Raw genomic sequence first — 10,000 nt, forward strand, 5'->3', positions numbered from 1 at the left:
TTGTGGCGAAGGCTCATGAGCCAAGATGGAATCTGGACTGCAGTGCCACTGCTCTGCCCGCTGCCATTACTCGTCAAGGCCAGGCGATTAGCAGTGAAGAGGAGTTGTATATGTATGTGTGTGTGTGTGTGTGCGTGCGTGCGTGCGTGCGTGCGTGCGTGCGTGTGCGTAGTACTCCTCTCCCCGGAGAAAAGCACCAAGTTGGACAAACTGCTAAACTGCTTCCATTGAAGTGACACACAAACTCACATCACGAGTCACGAGTCGAGAAGTCAGCATTCGTTTCCAAACTTTTCGGCCTCGGGAAGCGCGGCGGGCTAAACTTTTCTGGTGTTGCAAGCAGCTCTCCTCCTTATGGGGCAGAGCGATTTGGGCCCTTTCGTCTTGGTGACCCCACTGTTAACAGGGTCGGACGCCCTCTTGAGCATCGTTGATTGCAGTGAGTGCTAGCAGATTGTCTGTCTCTTCTAATACGTTTCTCTTCTGTTCTCTGCAGCTTTCTCGCTGCCTTCTCTCTCCTGTCCCCCCCCCCCCCCCACACACTCCTTTACTATACTGGTTGTCACTGGTTAATTGTGGTGTAGCGCTGGCTGCCTTGGAGACCTTCCTAAGTGACTGGGGATTGTTGGAAAGGAGTTATAAGACTCGCAGTCCTTAGACACATGCACTCACTCTCTTGAGTTCTCTCACTTTCTCTCTCTCTCTCTCTCTCTCTCTCTCTCAGCGAGTGCAGTGAACAAACGTGCGCACGGACGCACGGACAGCCCGCCACTCACACACACACACACACACACACACACACAGACCACTCCTAACCGAGCTGTCACCCTGCACACACCTAATGAGGATAAACTCCCTTTTAACCGTGCTGAGGAATCCCATTAATTGTGTCTCCACTGACGGGACCCTTCCATCCCCCCAGCCGCTCCCCGCATCAAGGCCTCCGTGGCTGGGGAGAGGCGAAGGGACAGGCTCCCTCTCTCTGGAACAAAGAGCCAGAGGGAACAGATGTTCCACTCCGTTTGAGCCTCCAGCCTCCTATTATATTAAATGTTAGCGCCAGGGTTTATGCCGGTGAATTTGTGTGTGTGTGTGTGTGTGTGTGTGTGTGTGTGTGTGTGTGTGTGAGAGTACATGTGTGTGTGTGCACTCTAACATCAGTAAACACTCCAGCTACACCATTGCTATATCTTAACAAGCTCGGCCGACCAACACACACACACACACACACACACACACACACACACACACACACACACACACACACACACACACACACACACACACACACACACACACACACACACACACACACACACACACACACACACACACACACACACACACACACACACACACACACACACACACACGCTTTCACTACCCTGTTATGAGTACTTGTTGTCCCATCCTAACACATTCTCTCTGCCTGTCGGCCTCTCTCTCTCTCTCTCTCTCTCTCTCTCTCTCTCTCCTGGCAATCAAACATGCAGAATCAGGCTAAGTTGTGTGCGTTGTTGTATATAGACCAGCAGAAAACCCGCTGCGCTTGGTGTTTTAACCAATTCTGACCTGAGATCAGATTCCAAACGAGGTTTCCACTGGACACACACACTGGGTCTGATGAACCCATTCTGACCCGAGATCAGATTCTAAAAAAAATTGTCAGTCGTTCTTCGATTTTTCAAAAAATAGCAGACCTACAAGCTCGTAGCGCGCCACTCGGTGGCGCGCTATGAGCTTGTAGATCTGCTATTTTTTCAATAGCCGAACACGCCAAAAGGGGTTCCCGTTCAGAATGGGTTAAATGTGTCACCGGATTTCATAAGCAACGGCACACAGTGCAGTTCCACGTCGACGCTGATCTTAAACTTTCCAATTGGTACAGAGGGAGGGAGAGCACGCAGACATGTAGGGCGCTATGAGGAAAGAAACTTGCTTGCTGCAGTGTGATTATTTGGATAGCGAATCTAAAACAAATGGGGTTTTTCTGCAGTCGCACGCAAAGGACTGGCAATACAAGATTTATAGAGTGAGTGTGTACTCACTCTAAATCTCGTACTGCCAGTCCTTTGCGTGTGACTGCAGTACAAGGGGTGTACAGAGGGTATAGCTCGTGACGTACCAGTAGATCACACAGCCTGTTCAGGTATAGACCACATGCCCCTAATATACGATTAAATAAGGCATCCCGGTCACTTGAAGTTTCCGTGCCGGGAATGGATTACTCCAGGTTACTGTCGCTGCCAACCCCGCTATACCCGCCTTTTGTTTTATGTGTTTAATCCGCTGTATTGTAATAAATAAAAAGAAAATCCGTCTTCGTCGCGGAGATAGAGACTTAGATGCATTCGCTTTGATGACGAAACCGGAAATCGTCACATGCTGTGGGCTGCTAGGGCTTCTGGGAAATTGAGGCCAATGGAAATGCATGGGGTGCAACGCCTCATTGAGACGAGTCTTGTGTGCGTCTTCCGGGTGCGCCAAGATGGTGGATGATACGCTCGGATCACAACATACCGAGGGAGCTTTTTTCGCTGGATTTTCGCGGATTAAAAGCCCAAATAATTCAGCGTATGCTCTAAAGGTAATACAACAATCTCGGCAGTGAAGGGGGGGTTGATTAAAATGCGGGTTAAGCGTGTAAAACAGTCAAACTGTTAAGGTGACTTGATTGACATCAAAAAGTGCCCGTCAGCTCAAACGTACAATGCAATACTTTCTTATTATGTATTGCCAGCGCCGATATTACGGCTTTGTGTAAGCCGTAATAACTCAGATAAAAAACTATTTTCAGCAATAGGATCATATTTTTATTTTTATCTTGTTGAGCTGGTCATTTTGAAAGTAGCTCTCAGGTAAAAAATAAATAAAAGTGTGGGCACCCCTGCAGTAGATATATACTCCCGGTCAAAATAATATTACTCAACTACAACTGAAAGTTATTTTGTCAAATGTAAAACCTTTTGAGTCAACGGCTTCACTGCGTACTTACACTGAGTACACACTCACTCGTACTGCCTGTTGTACTGCGGTCGCACGCAAGGACCGGCAGTACGAGTGAGTACATACTCACTCTAAATCTTGTATTGCCAGTCCTTGCGTGCGACTGCATTTGTTTTAGATTCGCTATACAAATAATCACACTGCAGCAGCGTTTAGTGGGTTATTGAATTAACTGACTCCACCATACATATTGGACAACAATACATTTTATTCACTAGAAAAAAGTTATATATATATAGTGCCACTTTAACCCATTCTATACGGGAACCCATTTTGGTGTTAGCATTACGTTATGCTTTAGCTATTTAAAAATAGCAGATCTACAAGCTCATATCGCGCCACCGAGTGGCGCGATATGAGCTTGTAGATCTGCTATTTTTTGAAAAATCGAAGAGCGACTGACATTTCTAGAATCTGATCTCAGGTCAGAATGGGTTCATCAGACCAGTGTGTTGTCCAGTGGAAACCTCGTATAAATCTGATCCCAGGTCAGAATGGGTTAAGTATTCAGTAGTAAGTAATGGAAGAGGAATGGAAGCGCTGCAGGGATCTGTTAGTGGCTCTTAGATGGGCGCTCTTTGGCGATACAGGTAAAACCATATAGACAAAAGGTCTGTCTGTCTGTGTACGTATACGTGTGTGTACGTCTGTAATGCACGCAACTCGAGTTACAAATTCGACACACTCGTTCCACGCCCCCACAGGGAGTGCAGTGCCCGGTGTCGAGTCCGTCGGACCCACGGTTGTCCAGAACCGCCGCAAAAGACCTCTGCCCGGGGCTCTGGACAGGGCAGAGGCTCCATATATGGCTCCATATATGGAGCCTGGGCATATATAGTTCCATTGATCCACCTGCCACAATAGATTGATTGAAATAAACATGCCGGGGTTACAAAATCGTGGGATAAAAAAAAAAAAAAAAAAAAAAAGAAATAAACATGCACCGAAAATGCACGCGGCCCACCCATCTGGCAACTGGCCACTTATAACCCCAAGTAATAATGGTTCATTTCCGGGGCGGGCACTATAGTCTCTATTCAGAGCTCATGAATTCCCATGACGTCACAACGCGGAAGCAGCACGCGTTGCCTATCCCATTCTATACGGGAACCCATTTTGGTGTTAGCATTACGTTATGCTTTAGCTATTTAAAAATAGCAGATCTACAAGCTCATATCGCGCCACCGAGTGGCGCGATACGAGCTTGTAGGTCTGCTATTTTTGAAAAATCGAAGAACGACTGACTTTTTTTAGAATCTGATCTCAGGTCAGAATGGGTTAATCAGACCAGTGTGTGTCCAGTGGAAACCTCGTATGAATCTGATCTCAGGTCAGAATGGGCTATACAGTGACAGAAGTGTCCACCTGGTAAATATAATATGAGTTGTTTTCAGGCTGGATTCATAGAAATCACCGAAACATCTCGTATAGTTTGTGTGTTGAGTAAACAGCTCTCAAGCAAACGTCGGTCCTTTGCTGTCCTCTGCCAGATGCTGAGGGTATTTTGCGCTGCATACCAAACAGAGGGCGTTTTGGAGACGTGCCTCCACAAACAGGCCCAGCCCTCCCAGGACCAGTTAAGGGGACGCCGGGCACGGCAGATGAAACATTAATAAGGACCCCCTCTAATTTGGGTTGGGGGGCCACCGAGAGGTAAAGGCGTTAATTATTCATGGCTTTCTATATAAAAAAGGTGCGAGTGGAGCATCCATCTTTAATGGGTACAGGACGGCCCCGAGTGCCACATGATGTAACACAAGATCAAAGAGACTTGGTGATTAAACAAACACTTGTGTAATGGACCGTGTGTGTGTGTGTGTGTGTGTGTGTGTGTGTGTTTGTGTGTGTGTGTGTGTGTGTGTGTGTGTGTGTATGTGTGTGTGTGTGTGTGTGTGAGAGAGACAGAGAGAGAGAGTGTGTGTGTATGTGCGTGTGAGAGAGAGAGAGAGAGAGAGAGAGAGAGAGAGAGAGAGTGAGAGTGAGAGAGAGAGAGAGTGTTTTTGTGTGTGTGTGTGTGTGTGTGTGTGTGTGTGTGTGTGTGTGTGTGTGTGTGTGTGTGAGAGAGAGAGAGAGAGAGAGAGAGAGAGAGAACCAAGTGTGTATGACTGTAATATGACCATGGCAGTGCCAGAGACTGTGTATAATACAATACATTAGTTCCATTGATCCAGCTGCCACATATAGGTTGATTGAAATAAACATGCTCCAAAAAAATGCACGCGGCCCACCCATCTGGCAACTGGCCACTTAACGTGCTAAGTGGTCCGCGAACGCTTTCCAGATTTTCCAAGTGGGCCCCGGGTCCAGAAAAGGTCATGTCATGTCATGTGGACAATGACATTGAATGAACCAGATGCATTGCCTACAAAGACTCGTCCATGCTAAATCTCTTATCCCTAAACTATACTTGGCCTTAATGTTACTATTTTGAAAATAACTTTTGAATAGTTCAACTAGCCGATCTGCATCGACACGTTGTGAGCTTGTAGATTGGCTATTTTAACCCATTCTGACCTGAGATCAGATTCTATAAACGTCTTCTGACATCCTGACAGTTTTCTGAAAAAGCTATATGTTTCTATGTCAGTCATTCTTCGATTTTTCAAAAATAGCAGACCTACAAGCTCGTATCGCGCCACTCGGTGGCGCGATATGAGCTTGTAGATCTGCTATTTTTAAATAGCTAAAGCATAACATGATGCTGACACCAAAATGGGTTCCCGTTCAGAATAGGTTAACTGTAATAATTTCCTTTTGTCAAAATAGTAAAAAAAATCACACCTGTGAACCGAGTGGTGCAACTCCCCCCCCCCCCCCTTCCTCTCTCTCTCTCTCTCATTAGCATGCAGAAGGCACAGCACTACCCCTCTCTCTGTTTTTGGCGCCCCCTACTGGTATTAATAAGTGACACGCTCGTGCTCATGACCACTGATACATACATAGGTGTACACGGACATTGCTAGGTTGTAGGAGTGGTTGCACCACTCAAAACAAGGCTACGTAGTTTAGGGATAAGGGGCTTAGTAGCATGGACGAAAACACAGCCCTCTGTGCTGGTAAATAACCCTTCTGCGTGAGCCTAACTGTTATGGTATATATACGTTCAGTACGATAATAATAAAGCACATTATGTGTGTGCAGTATGTCTAAATGGCTAAAATACAGCCGTGTGAAATGGTTCCACTGCGTCTGTGACACGAGGTCTGTTTTGCGAGGCGTTCTTCCACGTCGCTGCGAGCGTATACGTGTTATTTTGACCCATTATGAGGAACAAGTAAGACGCGAGAACGCGGGAAGCGAACGCAGTGATGTGGTGCTGTGACATGCTGTCGATGTTAAATCCAGTAGAGTAGAAGTGGCAATAGATGTTGAAATGCTATGTTATGTTATGTGATTGGCCCCTTTACCAAGTCTCCCCTGCTTAGTGTAAGGTTGACACTATTATTTTTATGTTGGGGTAGTATCGACACACATACAGTTTTGGCCAGCTATTTTTTAAAGTTTTTTATTTATTTATTGTTGTTTTAAAGCAGTAACAGACTGTTCCGTTAGGACTGTGACTACTTAGCTAACGTTAGTCCATACACACACTAGTACACATAGCCTAGTTACAGACAGTGTCGTTGGTAAGCAGCGGCGGGTGGTGTAACAGCGGGACACACAGACATTCAGCCCTTGCTGTCTAGCTGCGCCCTCTGGTGGCGGGCGGGTGGTGTAACAGCGTGACACACAGACATTCAGCCCTTGCTGTCATACTAAGTGGCTCACTGCGTTCGCAATCAGTGCACTCCGGCGCGCGTGCACTCCGTTACGTCACGTGATGTCACGTCACGATTGCGTGATTTACGCCTGCCTGTGTATACGGCCGTGTCGGGAGACCTCAAACAGCAGATCTATACAAGCTCAGGAAACATCACACAGCGTCGTCGCGTTGTATATATAGGCTTGTAGATCGACTCTTTTGGTTTTCGCGGCACGTCGCGGTATATAAATCTATGGCGTGCACAGACATTTAGAGGGGCAAGGTGATCAAGTGAAAAAAAGGGCACCTTGTGCAGCGCATTTTGGGGCGGGAGCCCATTTTGGTGCTTTAGCTATTGAAAAATAGCAGATCTACAAGCTCATAGCGTGCCACCGAGTGGCGCGCTACGAGCTTGTAGGTCTGCTATTAATTTTTTTATCGAAGGACCACTGACATAGAAACATAGCTTTTGATTGTGGGGGGCCTAAATAATATAGTAGAAGAGTTTTCTATCAAGATTTGATCAATGTCACCGCATGGTCCACACACTACAAATTAAACTGTTTAAGTGCCAGGGACGTAATCCAGTAACCCCGACGTCTTTGCAATGAGTGCCAAAGACGACAAGACGTAATAAATAAAATAAATAATTTTTTTAATAATGGGAGAATTGGCACTCAGAGCCTAAACTGGTGACCACCAGGTGGCACATTGCCAAAAGGGCAGGGGGGTGCCCTTTTGGCCCCCCCCCTAGTGTCTATCTGTGCACGCCACTGTAAATCTACATGCCCCGCGGACGGTGCGGCCTTTCGTCTTACCCCAAACATTTGCCTGAGGTCCGGGTCTCGGAAGCGGAAGGGGATGTTGGAGACGTGTAACCTCTTGGGCTGCTGCTTCTCCGACGAGTCGCTGCTCTGCACGAGGTGCAGCTGCTGGGTGACTTCTGTCTGTGCCACGTCCTCCGCCTGCCCGGGAGGGGGAGAAACACAGGTTGTTATGATAAAATACACACAAACTTGTTAGAAAGTGTTATCCAAATGCGTTTCAACCATAGACTGTAAGAAATATGGACAAAGCGTTCCCCGGGTCTAACATGGACGTAAAATGAAGCCTGTTATTCCTGCACTGTATAAGTCGCCATCTTTCTAGATCCGTTTGGGCCCAGCTGGCCATTGGCTGGCTCCGTTTGGGCCCAGCTTGGCCATTGGCTGCCCAGACAACGAGGCGGGACTTCCCCCCTTTCTTCTCCGTTGGTTTTTATTTTGACTCGAGTGGGATGGGAATCCCGATCATAGACTGTAACGGTAGCCACGCCCCTCAGAACATATGCGACTTTATGGTCATTTATTTTATAAATGGGACCATAATTTTCCAAAACGAATATTATGACATTAGAAATTAGACTTTAAACTAGTGACTGGAAGCAGAAAGTATTCATGACCATGTTTATTAAGGTAATACAGTCTAGGTGAAGTTGGGCCCAAATACATGGACTATGGGTTTTTCTGGGTCCAGTGACAGCGCCACAACAGGCCATTATATGAACTTTCAGGAGTTTCAGGCTTCACAAAATATCTGTCTGACTGCCCCCATGGTTTCAACGCTGAAACCATCTATAAATATCGCATTTACACTGTATTGTTTTGACAGATAGTCACGTGACTGACGTCATTCATCAAACGATAAAATAAAATAATTTGGTACTTTATTATCCACTCAAAATATAACTTTTGCACGTGCATTGCACACCATTTGGAAGTGTAAAATCATGTTATCTTTTTACACAGAGTGAAGAGATGAGGGTTGGATCACAAATTACTGTATAGGACATTATTTTATATGTTATATCAAGCCAGTACAAATCATTACCCAGAATGCATCACGACTGCTCTCATAATAAATAATAGTCTTTTTTCCACAAATAAAAATCTTAATGGACCTATACATTTAACAGAACTTATATTTGCTAGTTGGATGTGAGACAAATCCTATTTAAATTTAATTTGGGACAGATCTAGCCGCGGCTGTGAAGCTTCCAAAAATGAAGCGGCTGGAGGAATCAAAGGCTTCCTATAATTTGAAGCATACTGTATAGGGGTACTGACAGATCTTCCAAAAAGGATAGGGTGTGATAATGTGTTGGGAGAAACACAGGGCGGGTTATACCAAGCTATACTGCATCCACGCATGAAGTAACAATAACAAGAAAAAAACGTGTCTATAGGTTAATAATAATAATAATAATAAAACTTTATTTGTATAGCACCTTTCATGACATGAAATGCAGCTCAAAGTGCTTTACAGAACAATGGAGAATAAAAGAAAAGCAAGGCAACGACAGTAATGCAATACAGTGAGGACATGAATAACAAAAAAAAAAAAGAGAAAAAAAAGAAGAAAAAAAAAGATCAATTAAAAGCAATGTTGTAGAAGTGGGTCTTGAGCTGAGCTTTAAAATTGTCTACAGAGGCTGCCTGACGAAGGTACAGAGGGAGCTTGTTCCATGCCGACGGCCCGTAGAAGCAAAAAGCTGCTTCCCCGTATTTTTTAGTTGCCATTTTTTTAGGCAAAGCGAGCAGGCCAGCAGTGGAAGACCTTAGCGGGCGGTTTGGGACATATTTAGGCAGGCAGTCATGTAGGTAGGAAGGTGCGAGACCATTGAGAGCTTTATAGACAAGTAAAAGAATTTTAAAATCAATCCTAAAAACAACCGGAAGCCAGTGCAGTGATGCCAAAACATGAGAGTGTTCAGTTTGAGCTCTTCTCTCTCTCTCTCTCTCTGCGATGGAAACTTTGAAGGGAGAGAACAAGACACATGCAGAGGCTGGACAACAGAGAGAGTGACTGACATGAACAAGGAAATAAAATATTCATAAAGCACACGGTGAGGAAAATATAAGTGGAACAAGGATGCGGGGGAAGGGAGGGCAGAGCATATCCCATTCCGTACGGGAACCCCTTTTGGTGTTTTAACTGTTTAAAAATAGCAGATCTACAAGCTCATAGCGCGCCACCGAGTGGCGCGCTACGAGCTTGTAGGTCTGCTATTTTTGAAAAATCGTGAAAATGCGGCACAAATCTTTGAACATATATTCTTTCAGAAGACCTTTTTTTTTATTATTTCGACGTCAGGCCTAAATGGGATAAAGTGCTGGATCAAAAAAGGGAGCCGTTCCAAAACTCTGTATCTTTCTACTTCGTGTATACCGTATAGCTACAGTTTTTTTTGGTACAGTATACGTATAAGTGGAG

The 10,000-nt window shown here is 45.4% G+C and overlaps 1 pseudogene across 1 annotated transcript in view; it reads right to left on the bottom strand.

The window, feature by feature from the left end:
• Window positions 1-10,000, bottom strand: part of LOC310874581 (RNA binding protein fox-1 homolog 3-like) — a 100,131-nt pseudogene that overhangs the window by 9,608 nt on the left and 80,523 nt on the right. Inside the window, exon 3 of the transcript in view lies at window positions 7,567-7,713. The product of the transcript in view is annotated as an RNA binding protein fox-1 homolog 3-like (transcript). The remainder of the gene's footprint in view (window positions 1-7,566; window positions 7,714-10,000) is intronic.

Source organism: Protomyctophum parallelum (genome assembly GCF_964188405.1).
Source record: "Protomyctophum parallelum genome assembly, chromosome: 17".
In the NCBI taxonomy this organism is placed as follows: Eukaryota; Metazoa; Chordata; class Actinopteri; order Myctophiformes; family Myctophidae; genus Protomyctophum; species Protomyctophum parallelum.